Here is a 13,240-nt window from a genome sequence, read left to right on the forward strand (position 1 = left end):
TTATTTTATGCAGAACTTGTTGCACTGCCTATCAGTAAGGTTGCCCAACACTTTCCTTTGAAAAAAGCTGTTTTGAATTACTTCTAATGATTCTTAACCATTTGGACTGTAATTTTCCACACCAGATACCTGGCTGAGACTGAGTAGTTTTGGAAAATTTCCAAGCCATTGTGGTTTGACGTTTGTTTTTTTTTTGAGGCGTTACCTTGGGAATACATGTTATTTTGTCCATGCTAAAATTTAACTTTTTGGTTTAATAGTTTGAAGTGGGAAGGTGGTATTTGCTGTCCCCATGGTCATCTGCCAACATCTGGCAATATTATAAACCTATGGAAAAAAATATATTAAAAAAAAAAAAAATTGGAACTGAGCACCGTCCTTCCCTTGCCAGCTCAAGGATAACGGGATGTTTTGCTCTGGGAGTAATTGAGCAAATAATTATGTGCTGTTTGCTGAGTCTGTGGTTCTGTTTTCAGTATGAAGCCTGCAGATTTCTGTGTTTATGTGTGTTTGTGTGGTGCAAGTAAGGGCAGCTTATTAGTCTCAGCTCCTAAAGCAGCAAGGAGATGTTTTTCTTTGAATAAGGACTGCAGGATTTGGGCCTCAGTGTGTAAGTCAAACCTCTGTCCTTAATACTGGATTGTATTTATTTTTTGACAGATCTGGGGGATGAAAGATAAAATGGGAAGCGACTTTCTCTCTTCCAGGAAAACACAGCAATTAGACAAAGATAATAATTTCTATAGAACATCATGTGCCCAGGTATTCTTCTAGTTACAATCTTGTGACATTAGCAATGCAGATAAAATCTCATGTTTTCATCTGTTTGGATCAAGAAACCTAGAAACAGTGACAGTCTATTTATTTTTATGGTTGCTGAACCTCTATTAAGAGGTATTATGTATGGTGTTTGATTTTTCTGCCTGTGCATCTCTGCATCCCCATGGTTACTGTTTGATTAAACTTTGATCAAAGAAAAGACAAATTATGTTGTTAGTTATTTAACCCTGTGTGGAAAGGGCTCTGTGGGTAAGAAAGTCAATTCTAATTAATACAGGCACAAAATCTGAAGTCTATCGTCAAGTTGAATCCCCACTTATAGGGAAAAAAAAAAGTTTTTAGCAGACTAAGCATGATATGGTCTTTTGTATGCTCCTGGTATAAACTTGCCATTCCTTGTTTTTTCACCTATTGACTAGAACTGCTTGCTTGAAAAAGAAAGAATGCGTTAAGCTTGAAAAAACACCCTCACGTTCAATGTAAGTGACATTAGGCAAGCAATGCTTGATTAGAAAATCAAAGCCACTTCTTTTTCATTCTTTGAAAATGTTTGCTTATTCACATCTGTTCAGGCTGAATGTCAAAGGTAGGATAGATTGGTTATGTCCCTGTGATGCTGAGCAGCTTCAGTGTATTGGTAGACGAGAGAGAAGTGACCCACCCAGAACAGCAGAGGATGTGAGCAGCCCTGTACTCTTCGCGTATCCACATATAGACCATACAGGGAATCTCTTGCTGGGCCAATTAATAAATGCTCACTGGGTTTGAGCATCAGCAGCATATTCTTTCCCGATCTGTGAGGAGCTAGCTCAGGTTCAGGGGATGCTTCTTGCAAAGTTTGATTGAGCAGCAGCACATATGCCCCATGATGCCAAGCACACTGTCAGGTAGAAACAGCTGGGGAGCTTGTCCTCTGATGGGACCTGTTCATGTGTTTGTGACTTTAGCATTACGTGTTACAGCATGGCACAGCCAGCTCTCCTCTGCATGGGGATGAGTGTGTCAGGCATATTGTTATATTGGACCAGGGGGTGACAGAGGGATTGCAGTGTAGTGTACAGGCAAACATAGCTGGAGGCAGGCTGTAGGGCTCAGCAAGACAGTCTTGAGAAGTCTGGTTTTAGGAGCCCGTGCTATTCATCACAGTGCTTGCACTGGCAAGAGAAGACAAAACTCCTGTGGAAGTAAGGGGTATGGGACGCCACCACAGCCAATGCTGTAAGCGTTGGGACTGTGCCAAGTTGTGTGGAGAAGTGGGATTCTCATCTGCTTCATGGTGCTTGGAGTGGTTGGGAAAAAGTGTTAAACTTGGTTTAAACCAGGAAAGTGACAGTCAGAAAAAGCAGAGAAAAGCAATTCAGATAAATACCACTACTGTGACAAAATTAGTCAGTCAGGAGGATCATTTGAAATATCAGGTAATCCTGGGATAAGCATCACAAGCCTTTAGGGAAAAGTCCTTCAAATAATGTGGAAAATGGGACAGAAAGACAGAAAGTAGAGTTTTGCTTAGGCTGAGGCAGCTAACAAACTTGATAGCAAGCTGGCCACTCCTTGAAGCTGTGAAATGTGCAGGAGTTTTGGACTCTTATATGCATAGATTAATGAGGTAATACTAAGGGACCTAGAAATGAACTACCTATTCATCTGCACAGGGAAAGGATGACTGGGGATTTTGCACCTGTTTAAAAAGGAGGAAATTGCACTAAAACTGTAGACCTGGGTCAAGCGAGCAAGAACATTTGATAGCCAAATAGTTGATCTGGACTTCATTAAAAGTGAAAAAATGTATGAAATAGGAATGTGCTTGAGAACCACACAGGTTGTCGTAAGTTATGATAGCTCTCTTCCTCCTTACTCAAATCAGGAAACAAATGCCTTATTCACATCTACGTAACAAGCAGAAATTAATCATCTGCTCTGACAACAATAGAAGACAAAAACATCTTGGAGGTGTCTCAGGTGAATTATAATTAAAATTTGCCATTAATTTAAACACAAGCGCTTAAGAAAGTTGTTAAGATATGATTTCTCTGTGGATAGATGACCCTTGGTCTTCCACCTTTGCTATTCTGTCCTGCTTGGCTCTGGATTATCACCTAGGAATGAGGGACAATGACATTAACTGCTTAAGGACTAACTTTTGGGGTGACTCAAAAGACTAATCAGGCAGGGGTCAAGCCCTCTGGCACTTTCAAACCACTAGTTTTTACCATGTGGGAAATGGCATCCAGTTGTCCACATAACAGTTTCCCTTTGTGCAACCTGATGTAGGGCACTAGGAGCAAGAAGAGTATTTCAGCCTTTTAAAAGGAGGAAAACCCCCATCAGGAGGCAGTTTCAGGCTAACCCTAGAGTACCAACCAAACTGAATGAAATTTCATAAATCTCCAGCTAAGGCCAGAAATGTGTCATACCAGCTCTGTCACTGAGGTGTCAACAGAAATAAGCAGACCTGTGAACTGAAAACTATTCAGAAATGGCAACAGCTCTTTTTATGTGCCCCAAACACAGAGCACAGCAGTATATACCAGTACAACATCAATATCTAGGTCTCTGGAGTTGCTGAACCCTTAAAGTCAATCTCTTTCTCCTCTCCCTAGAGCTGAGGGCATAAAATTGCTGAACCGACAAAAACGCTGCTCAGTCAGAAGTGTGGCAGACAGATGCCTGGATGATCTGTGTAGCTGCTTACCACTTCTGGTCATCAGGAACTGAAAGAGAAAGAACAGAATTTAATTTCAGAGAGCTCTTTGACTGTTAGTACTTCTTGAAATGTATGTAATTGCAGAGTACATTACTGAGCCTCTATACTTTCCAACCCAGGTGTCATGCAGTTCAGTTTTGGATTCTTACCAGACATGTGTTCATGCATATGCCTATTTCCTTTTTAGTTAGCTAAAGTCAATTTTTAAAAAACCCTCTTAGCTAGTTGTGCCTTTCCTTTCACAGCACTGCTGGACAAACGTGGGCAAGAGAATAAATGCCTGACAACTGAATATCAGACAGTAAATGATTGCCTTTATTTTGACTTCTTATTTGACAATGGGAATCCTTGGCACTTATTCTCTGCTACAGTGGTTTGATGGCTATATGCATCTGGGATCGTACAATATCCACATTCAAAATGCACTTACAAGGGCTACTCTTGGCTTTCTGGAACACGGCCTCCTCCAGCTTGATCGTTCATCTACCTTTCTCCATTCTCTAAGGAAACTTCTGCAAGTTCCTCCACTCTTGTCTGCCATCTCCTGATGCTTTGGCACTTCAGATGGGTCTCTTCTTCCCTCCAGCACCCAGAAAAGTTTTTGGTTCTTCCTCTAAGATCCAAGCTCAACACTTGGAACGGGCTTCTAAAAACCCAAGAATGGTCCTTAAAGACACATTGCCAACAGCTCCACAGCAGAACAAAAAAACAAATCTTTCCACCTATTCTAGCACATGCTACGGCTGGGAGTAGGAATAGATATATTTACAAATTGTGAAAAAAGTAATGGTGGTGTTCTGAAAATGAAATCGGAGATATGAGAGTTGTGACAGTAAAAGTTGCCTAGCACATACAATCTGTAAAAAGGGAATTTCCACCATCAGAAAGAAATGCAAAACTGCAAACTGGGCCCCCAGATATTCACAACTGATTCATACAGGGCTCAGATCTTATCACAGGAGCTTTATCAATATTACAAAACCATTGTGACTGTATATGAAAAAGAGGAACACAGAATTTACCAGAGTGCAAAAAAGCCTCGAGACCGTTTCCATTTTAGCCTACCCACATTTCCAACCCCTGGGGGAAGATTTTAGAAAAAAAAAAAAAAGTACTTAACAGGCTGTGGGAAGTCTTGATGCAAAAGTATAACTACTACCTGGGAAGGGAAAACGTTTCAGTCTCCTGCAACTGAAAACCGATAATGCAGTGATGGCAGCTTGGGAGTCATGATAATAATGAATTATTGTATTAAACCCACAAAAATAGTCGATGTGTATGAGGAACTCTGGAAAGTCATCTCCTTTCAGTTATCTGAGCAAGGTTACATGCAGCTATTTTATTACTGTAGCATACTGGGTAATGCTAATGCAGGCACATGCTGGACTGTGGACCATGGCCCATTAGTCCTCACCTTGGCTGAAAGGCAGGCTGGCAAAACGCAAAAAAGTTGCAGGATATTTGACTTGAAGCTACTTTAGATTTGAGATGACTTTCCTAAAGACAAACATTGAGTAATGAGTTTGCACAGGGCTTTAAAATTACTAATTTTTCTTTGGTTTTGAACAGAATTTGATTAGTGGAAATATGTATTTTGGTAAATTTATGGTTGAATTGACTGAGATTCCTGAGATAGCAAGAAACTAGGCTTGATGACTCAGGAGATCCCTTTTAGGCTAATGGATACAGTCCATACATATTGATAAGCCATGGCACATGAATAGGTAAATGACTCTGGCTGGTGTGTGAAGCCATGCTAAACCTGACAGTGAGTTGTGTTGAAAGCACCTTCATCTGGATGGCTGATACTCCATGAAAACCTAGGAGGACTGCCAGTGGGTCTGACGATGTTTAAAGTGTGGGATCTGCAACTTCAATAGCCTCCTTTGGTGCTAATGTGGGGTGTTGTATGGAGAGGTGGCAATGGGAGAGAGACCTTAGATCCAGAGGCCAAACTCTTTCTCTTCCACAGAATCACAGAATGGTAGGGGCTGGAAGGGACCTCTGGAGATCATCTCATCCAACCCCCCTGCTTGAGCAGGGACACCTATAGCAGGGGGCACAGGAATGCATCCAGGTGGGCTTTGAATATTTCCAGAGAAGGAGACTCCACAACCTCTCTGGGCAGCCTGTGCCACTGCTCTGTCACCCTCAAAGTAAAGTTTTCCCTCATATTCAGGTGGAACTTCTTGTGTTCCGATTTGTGCCCATTGCCCCTTGTCCTGTCATCAGGCACTACTGAAGAGAGTCCTGCCCCATCCTCTTGACACCCACCCTTCAGATATTTCTAAGCATGGATAAGATCCCCCCTCAGTCTTCTCTTCTCCAGGCTAAACAAACCCAGGTCTCTCAGCCTTTCCTCATAAGAGAGATGCTCGAGTCCCCTGATCATCTTTGTAGCTCCCCACTGGCCTCTCTCCAGTAGTTCCCTGTCTTTCTTGAACTGGGGAGCCCAGGGACTGGGAGAATATGTGCACTAGGCTAAAAGCAGACTAAACCAAAGCTGCTCAGGGCTGAGGATGACTGCTGCAGGTGAGTGTGTTGGAGCATGAAGTGTGAGGAAGTCAAGACCTCGAGAGAGAGAGGAGGGAGTTTCTTGTATTTGGCATTGCTGGAGAGATAATCAGTTGTGGCTCTGAGCACTCCACAGGAGACAATTTCTTCTGCTTTGCTCAGAAAAGCAATCTTTGCATACAGCACTGTAATAAGACAAGACTAGATTGAGAATTCATCTGCTCAGTGTCATGTAGAAATCTTATCCTTCAGGAATATCCTTGTGAGACCCTACATACCGAGTTGCTAACCACATTCAGGTGAAATGAGGCAACAGTGTTTTCCATGTGTACTTAGATTGTAGAACTCTCTCTTTTCTGATGACTTTGTTTCATTGTTAGAGATGAAAGTTTAAAAAGTGCAATGCATACTGTGTGCAGCTGCCAGGACAGGGAGGAATTTTCCCTGGGGTGCACTCATGGGGTTTCTACGTTGTTTCTCTGAAGATCGGTGTGCCTCACAAAGACCGAACTATTGCAGGAAATGAATGGCTTATGAAGGCTCACCAGAGGACCAAACATCCTTCTAATTACTTCACTGCAAATGGAATAATTATAGAAAAAGAAGGATGAAAGCCCAAATGAAGTACAGAGGCCCTTGAAAAATGCCAGTAGGTCGAACACTGCTGCCACCTCCTCCTTTTTTGCTATTGACCCGTCCTTTCATCTCAGCATTAAGTGCCCACTTCCTTTAAATACCTTTTTATCCTAACCAACTCTCCTAATTCACAGAGCTGCTTGAACTTGTTTATTTTTTTAACTGCCTGCAACAGAAAGCTTTAATGCTTCATTCTTTGTAACTGAGTAAGCTTTCTGGACTCTGCTTGCATTGCTTCAAGCAGACAGGCAATGGTCACTTGCCCTGGCAATGCTAACTTGGCTTCTTCAGCCAGAAACAAAACAGACTCCATGAGTTTTGGGAGTAAGAGAGGGTGAAGAACAGTGACTGTAAGAAAGACATGATCTATAAGGGAGAGCACATATCTTGTGTCAGTAAACACAAACAGGGAGAATTCTGCTTCATTTATCTGCAGACTGAGAAAGCTGCTTGATATTCTTCCTCCTTGGCAGAAAATGACAGCACACAAAGCAATCACGTTATTAATTCAGATGAACAGCAGCACACATCCCTGCGTTATATAATTATTTCATTAAAGTGAAGGATCAGTTTAAAACTTCATTAAAATCTAACCAGCAGAAAATAATATGATTCCACTGACATTTGGTTTAATTAAAACCTGTAAGTTAGGAATATTAAAACGTGCATTAGCTGTGGAAGGTCTCTGAAAGCAGCATCGCCCAGTCAATACCTTACCCCTCTATGCACTGTGCTTCTTATGGAGCAGGGAGTAGCAGACAGGCACGAGGAGTTCTTGGAGTCCAGACTCAGTAAAGCCCAGCAATAAAGGTGACCTGCACACAGTTTTTCAAAACATCCTCAAATTAGTCAAGCAGGGCTTCTGCATTATCAAAATAAGTATTACTTGTTCAACTCAGTCTCAAGAGTCGAAGAACTAAATTGATTCCGTGAACTGTGAGAAACAATGGCTCTGAGCCAAAGCCCACTGAAACCAAGACAAAGATCCCCTGCGGACTCCAATAGCTTGCTGGACCTCACCCAATGTGAGTAAATGACAATTTTTTTCTAAAGTGAGTTTCTTTTTCTGTGACAGCTTTGCACAATATTTTCCATCGTGGCTACCTTCGTTCGGACGTTGCTGTCCTCCTACATGCAATTTCAGACTCATTGTTTCCAATACTTTTTAATTTCACACTGTCAAGATAGTTTTCTCTGTGGTTTCACAGAGTGAATTGACCTAGTTAAAATTAAAGGTTGCCAGCATAAATTAGATTAGGTTGGCCTAGTGATCTGAAAAAGCGCTGTAACATGCTGTGTTTGTCTTTATTTTCATGAGTAAGAATGGCTGGATGAAAAGACAACTATTAGAGGTACTCAGTTTACACTGTCATAATTACAGGTTTAATGTTACCTTATTAGGATGCAACAAGACCAAGTGATTGGTTATTTCAATCAGAAATATAATAATTCCACTGTTTTATTTTTAGCTATAAGATTTCATATTCCATTTGAAATGCATATGAATATAGTTAGTTATAAAGTAATATAATTTACTGACAGTGTGGATATTTCTACATTCTTAAGACCATCTATACTGTGAACCTCTCAAGCCTGAGATAAAAAGATCATCTTATCCCAAGCTTTGGAGATTGCAAGAAGTAGATACTTTGCTCTCCATATCTTAGCACAGGCCCAAGATCTCTTGTTCATCAGGTATGAATACAGCAGACATAAGGAGGGTGATGCATGTTACCAGCCTCATCTGCCAATAAACATCTTGAGTCTGACTCTTTCTAGGCACAGTGTAGAAACTCTGAGGCTTAGCTACTGCTGGAATAAGGGCTGGCTCAGTCGTCTTATGCTTGCCCTTAAACCTGTTGGGTTTTGTACAGTGAAAAGCGGACTAATGTCTCCTTAAGAAGGATATTTTCTCCTGTCAGCCCTATTGTTCCTGTAAATACCTCTCATCACCACTAAAAAAGGACAAGAGGACAATGGATTTTTATCCTGAACGGAGTCCAGAAGCACTTCACCTTGGGAACTGCATTACTCTTTGCAGGCAGAATCCCTGCAAACGTCAAAGGGAGGTCTATTAATAATAATACATAGATAATAATTAGTAAATAATTGATGTTGACATTGCAATTTGCTGCTGTGTAGTGCTCTGCTGTGTGCACGGTAAGCTGAATGGTTGGCTCCACTGGCCAAAGCACTGTATTGCTTTTTGGCTTGTTGATATCCATGTGTCTGTCACTCCACTACCTAATGCATGGGTGTGTGAAGATTGTTACTTTAAGCTGTAGGATATCAACACTTCTATATGTGGGAGCGATTCCCCACAACTCTCTATCAGACTATAACTCTTTCTTCTCAAGCCAATTTTTAACACAGCTGCAACCCAAAGAGACTCTCTTTTGGATCCATTTTTTAATGTGGAAACTGTTATTTTTTTAAATCTATTTTCTGCCCTTTTGTGTGCTTTGCTGTTTGTTACTAAGAATTCAATCTGTCAAAAAATGCACCTGGGAATGATTTTTGCATTGATTGTAGAATGGTTTTGTTATTTTTTGGGCTACAGCTGCAGTATGGCTATCATCTTAAAGGTATTGGAAGACTTCAGACCTGCTGTTTTCTTCCTCCTTGTGCATAGTCAGTTGCTATTTTGAAAAGAGAGGAGGGAGAAAGGAATGGGGTGACTGAGGATGGAAAGACTTGGGGCAATAGACAGGGAAACATTTTTTTCTCAGTTTTTCTTTTGGAGGAACCCATCTTGTGTTTGTATCATTTCTGAGTAGCTGCAGCAGAAAGTTTCTCTTTCTCCATGGGGTCTGCATAATCTTAGGTTTCAACCTCAAATGTTCCACCCGTTTATGCTCCAGGGATATCTCTATTTGAATGCCATGTAGTCTTTACTACCAGGGAGAATCATTAATGAAAATACCTGCCACTCATAGCATCCAGCTATGTAGCAGTAGTAGCTACAGAGTGCCATGTAAGATTAACAGCTTCCCTTGGCTTTTGGTAGGACTGTTTTGTTTCCATCCTCTTATCCCAGCAGTGTTATTTAGCCCTACCACATCCTGGCCCGTGTGCTCAAGAAACAGCTTTATTTCTACAGTTGGGCACACGCTGCCTCTTCTTCAGTATCAGCAAGCCTAGAAAATCCAAATCTTACTTCCTAAAACATAAGGACACCCTGGAGTGTGCTCGTAGTGTAGTTTCTCAAGGCTGGACTAGCGGGAACAGGGAGCATCACAAGAAATGGGCTATGGGAGCACAAATACAGATTTTAATGATCAGACTTGAAATTGACTGAGGGCCAGGCGAATATGTGCTAACATAAGGCAAGTTTTGCTGGTAGAAAATCTAGCCTAGCTGAAAATAGAGCTGCTTGAAAGTTATTTAGCAATGCACAGCACTCTGCAGTGGTTCAGAACAGCTGAGAAGGAGAGTCTTGGATAATAAATGCTGTAGTGGAATTTAGGTAGGTATGAGATGTTTGTCCGCACTGAATAGCATTAGTGGCTTGTTAAGGCCAAGCAAATAATAAATCACTGGCTTCAACAGCCTTTACTATTTGCTAAGCCCTTACATTTAGATTTACACAGTGAACTGGACTGCCAGAATGCATCCTGAGTTAGTGAACTGATACTCCTCAGCTGAAGGAGTTGGCTTGATTTATATAAGCAGTATGCACGCTTAAAGAAAATCAAGGTAGTTTCCTCATGCAGGGCCTTACATGCTTCAGTGCCTGCATGCATGTGCCTTTTGCACTATTGCCAGGGAGAAATTCTTGGCTCCAGTCCTCAAGTTTCCTGAAGAAGGTATAGCAGATGGCTGGAGATGTTCCTTCTGAGGATGAAAAACCCCACTATGTAGTATCTTCACTGAAGAGATCTTAATACCTATTGGATCTGCAATACATTGGGACTCTTTCTTCACTCTTGATATAGGAATCACCTCACTATTCATATTCCAGCAAAACTAAAGTTTTCTTGTCACAGCCTCTTAGGATCCATTTAGACAGCAAAAGCTATCCAGATGCCAGCACTCATATCAGTGCTGTGTGCTTGAGTGGTTTAGTGCTATGAAACTTAACTCTGAGACAAGTGCTTGGAAACCCTGCCCGAGGGACCAAACCTACATTTGACCTCCTGTATTCCCCATCTGCCTTCCTTGACTCATCATCTCCCCTGAAAGTTTCCTTGCCTGACAGTTCATTACCTCACACAAGCGTATGGTAGACAACCCTGTCCAGAGTTTAAACAACATGAGTCATGACTCTGCTATACCTCATGCTGTCTGTGCCAGCAAGTTTTGCAGATCTGCCTGCCCTATATTTTTATCTAAGCTATCCATGCTATCAAGACTGCTTCACAACCTTGGCTGGTAAGTACACTTTGTATTATCGAAGGGCTGAGCACACTTGCAGACCATTGCTTGAGTGAGAAGGAAAGGTTACACATCTACCATCGCTGACCTTCTGTTCGCTGTTTTAGTCCCTGTTGAATTTTCAGGAAGCCAGGAGATATGCTTGATCCCATTTTTTAGTTTTGTATGCAACCCTGGCAGTGGCGGTGGCAGTAGCATCAGTAGTGAAACTTGGAAGAGTAGGTGGATGGAGATGCCATTGGCGGTACTGTTAAGGCAAATATTCCCTGACTAAGTGTTGCATGTGTGTGAATGTAGATGGAGACAGAACATCTCAAAGAAGATTGATTAAAGGTTAAATAATCTTCCTTTTCATAACAGACCCCATGATGCTCTGTAAGGTTGCTACAACAGACTGAGTGAACAGCGTTGTGGCATAGTTCTTTTAAAAGCCCTACATATTTTCCATTATTGAAAACGGTTTGTTTTACAGATCAGATGTCCCATTAGTATTGTTATGATTTCTTGTCATTCTGACATCAGCTGCATTTTATCCCTTGTTATTTCTAGAATACATCTAGTGTTGACTTTTTTCAGTCCAGCAACAGCTTGATCCTTCTCCTGTCTCATTACAATATGAAAAAATTGAGACTGCTGGTGGGACATTAGTTAATAAACACATTGCCTGTAGTTCCCAGACAACTGATGCATTTTCCCATCTTTATTTAATGGGATGTTGTTTTCTCACATTGAAATATCCAGGCTATAGCAGTGAAGAAATTCTCAATGTGCTACAAATAAATTCACACTAAAGGAAAGAAACCCCAGGAGATGGTTACTACTTTAAATGAAGAAGGAAAACCCCTATTAGGCAACTTCATCTGTTTTGTTTGACTCAAAGCTGAAATCTAAAACCTGATTGTCCCCTTGCACTGGTTTTATATTTGTCTCATTGACTTCAATGAAATTAATGTTAATTTACATTGGTATGAGAAGAATTGGATCACGGAGGTCTCATTATTCCAGACTGTAACCAATGACCTGGTAGAGCTTTTTATTCTCTGGCTAGGAGGATGCTGTAAGGGTTGAGAGATTGTTCACAGCGCAGACAGGAAAATGAGATAAGACAAAGCAAAAATAAAGTGCTTCAGACTATTTGATTCCAGGGGCTCGTCCTCAGAGGCCACAGGAGATAGCTTTGCATTTCCATTATGCCAGTGTGTGCTTGGAACTGCGTTCCCCAGGCATTTTCTCCGGAGTGCTAAGAGAGCTCACTGACAGTGTCTGAATATGCGACACACTCCTGAAAATGACTGGTTCTAGCTCTTAGTCTCTGCCAACATCCGTTTCTTCTCCTCATCCCTTTTCTTTCAACACTTAGGGAAAATAACCATGTTTTTGAATCAAGTGGCTGCTCTGTAGAAGAAATTAGTGGTGAGCAAAGCTGAGAGCAAGCAAGGACTCACAGGGATGCAGAGACATTCAGCCAGAGCATCATTTTTTCCGTTTGCAGTTTACTGTATTGCCTAATAAAGACTCTGAAACAAAAAAAATTGTTTGGTATATTACATATTTATATATAAATTACAGCTGGGTTACTCAACCTCAGTGATAGCAGGCAGCGGCTGTTGGTTCTGTGCTTGGACATAGGGGGAGAAGCACTACCACCCCTTCTTCCCTACCCTGCCTCTATACCACAGGCTCTCACTTTCCCAAGGGAGGAGGCAAACTGCATTTATCTGCCAATACTGCTACCACTCCATGGCTTGCAGGCCATCAGCAGTATACATCACCACTGCTTCAGTTCATTTCCACCCTTGTGCACCATACTGCTTATGTTCGCCACGCTCTGTTGCACTGTGCCTTTCTCTTTGGAGTCCCACCCTTCTTTATCTCCTTGTCCTCTCCTGTCTTCCAGATCCTCCTGACAAAATCTTACTAATTTTCTGACCCCAGTTCTGTCTGGACAAAGTTAGACTGTTTCATCTGATCTCCCTATCTCCTACAGATGCAACTCAGCCCTGTCCTCCTCCCCTTGTAGATGTGATCATCTGCTCAGACCTTGTCTTTGTCTCCCTACAAACCATTTGAAGGCAGCTTGGAAAGTTACTGCTCTAATTTGACAGGTCTGAGGCAGTGCAGATGACATCTAGCTCCAACAGCATGTGTTTAGATTTCTAAATATCCATTAGAACCAATAATAGTAGCCCAAATAGGAATTCAGAGCCTAAAAGTTTCTTTGGTACTGAG

This window comes from Phalacrocorax aristotelis, chromosome 2 (genome assembly GCF_949628215.1).
Source record: "Phalacrocorax aristotelis chromosome 2, bGulAri2.1, whole genome shotgun sequence".
In the NCBI taxonomy this organism is placed as follows: Eukaryota; Metazoa; Chordata; class Aves; order Suliformes; family Phalacrocoracidae; genus Phalacrocorax; species Phalacrocorax aristotelis.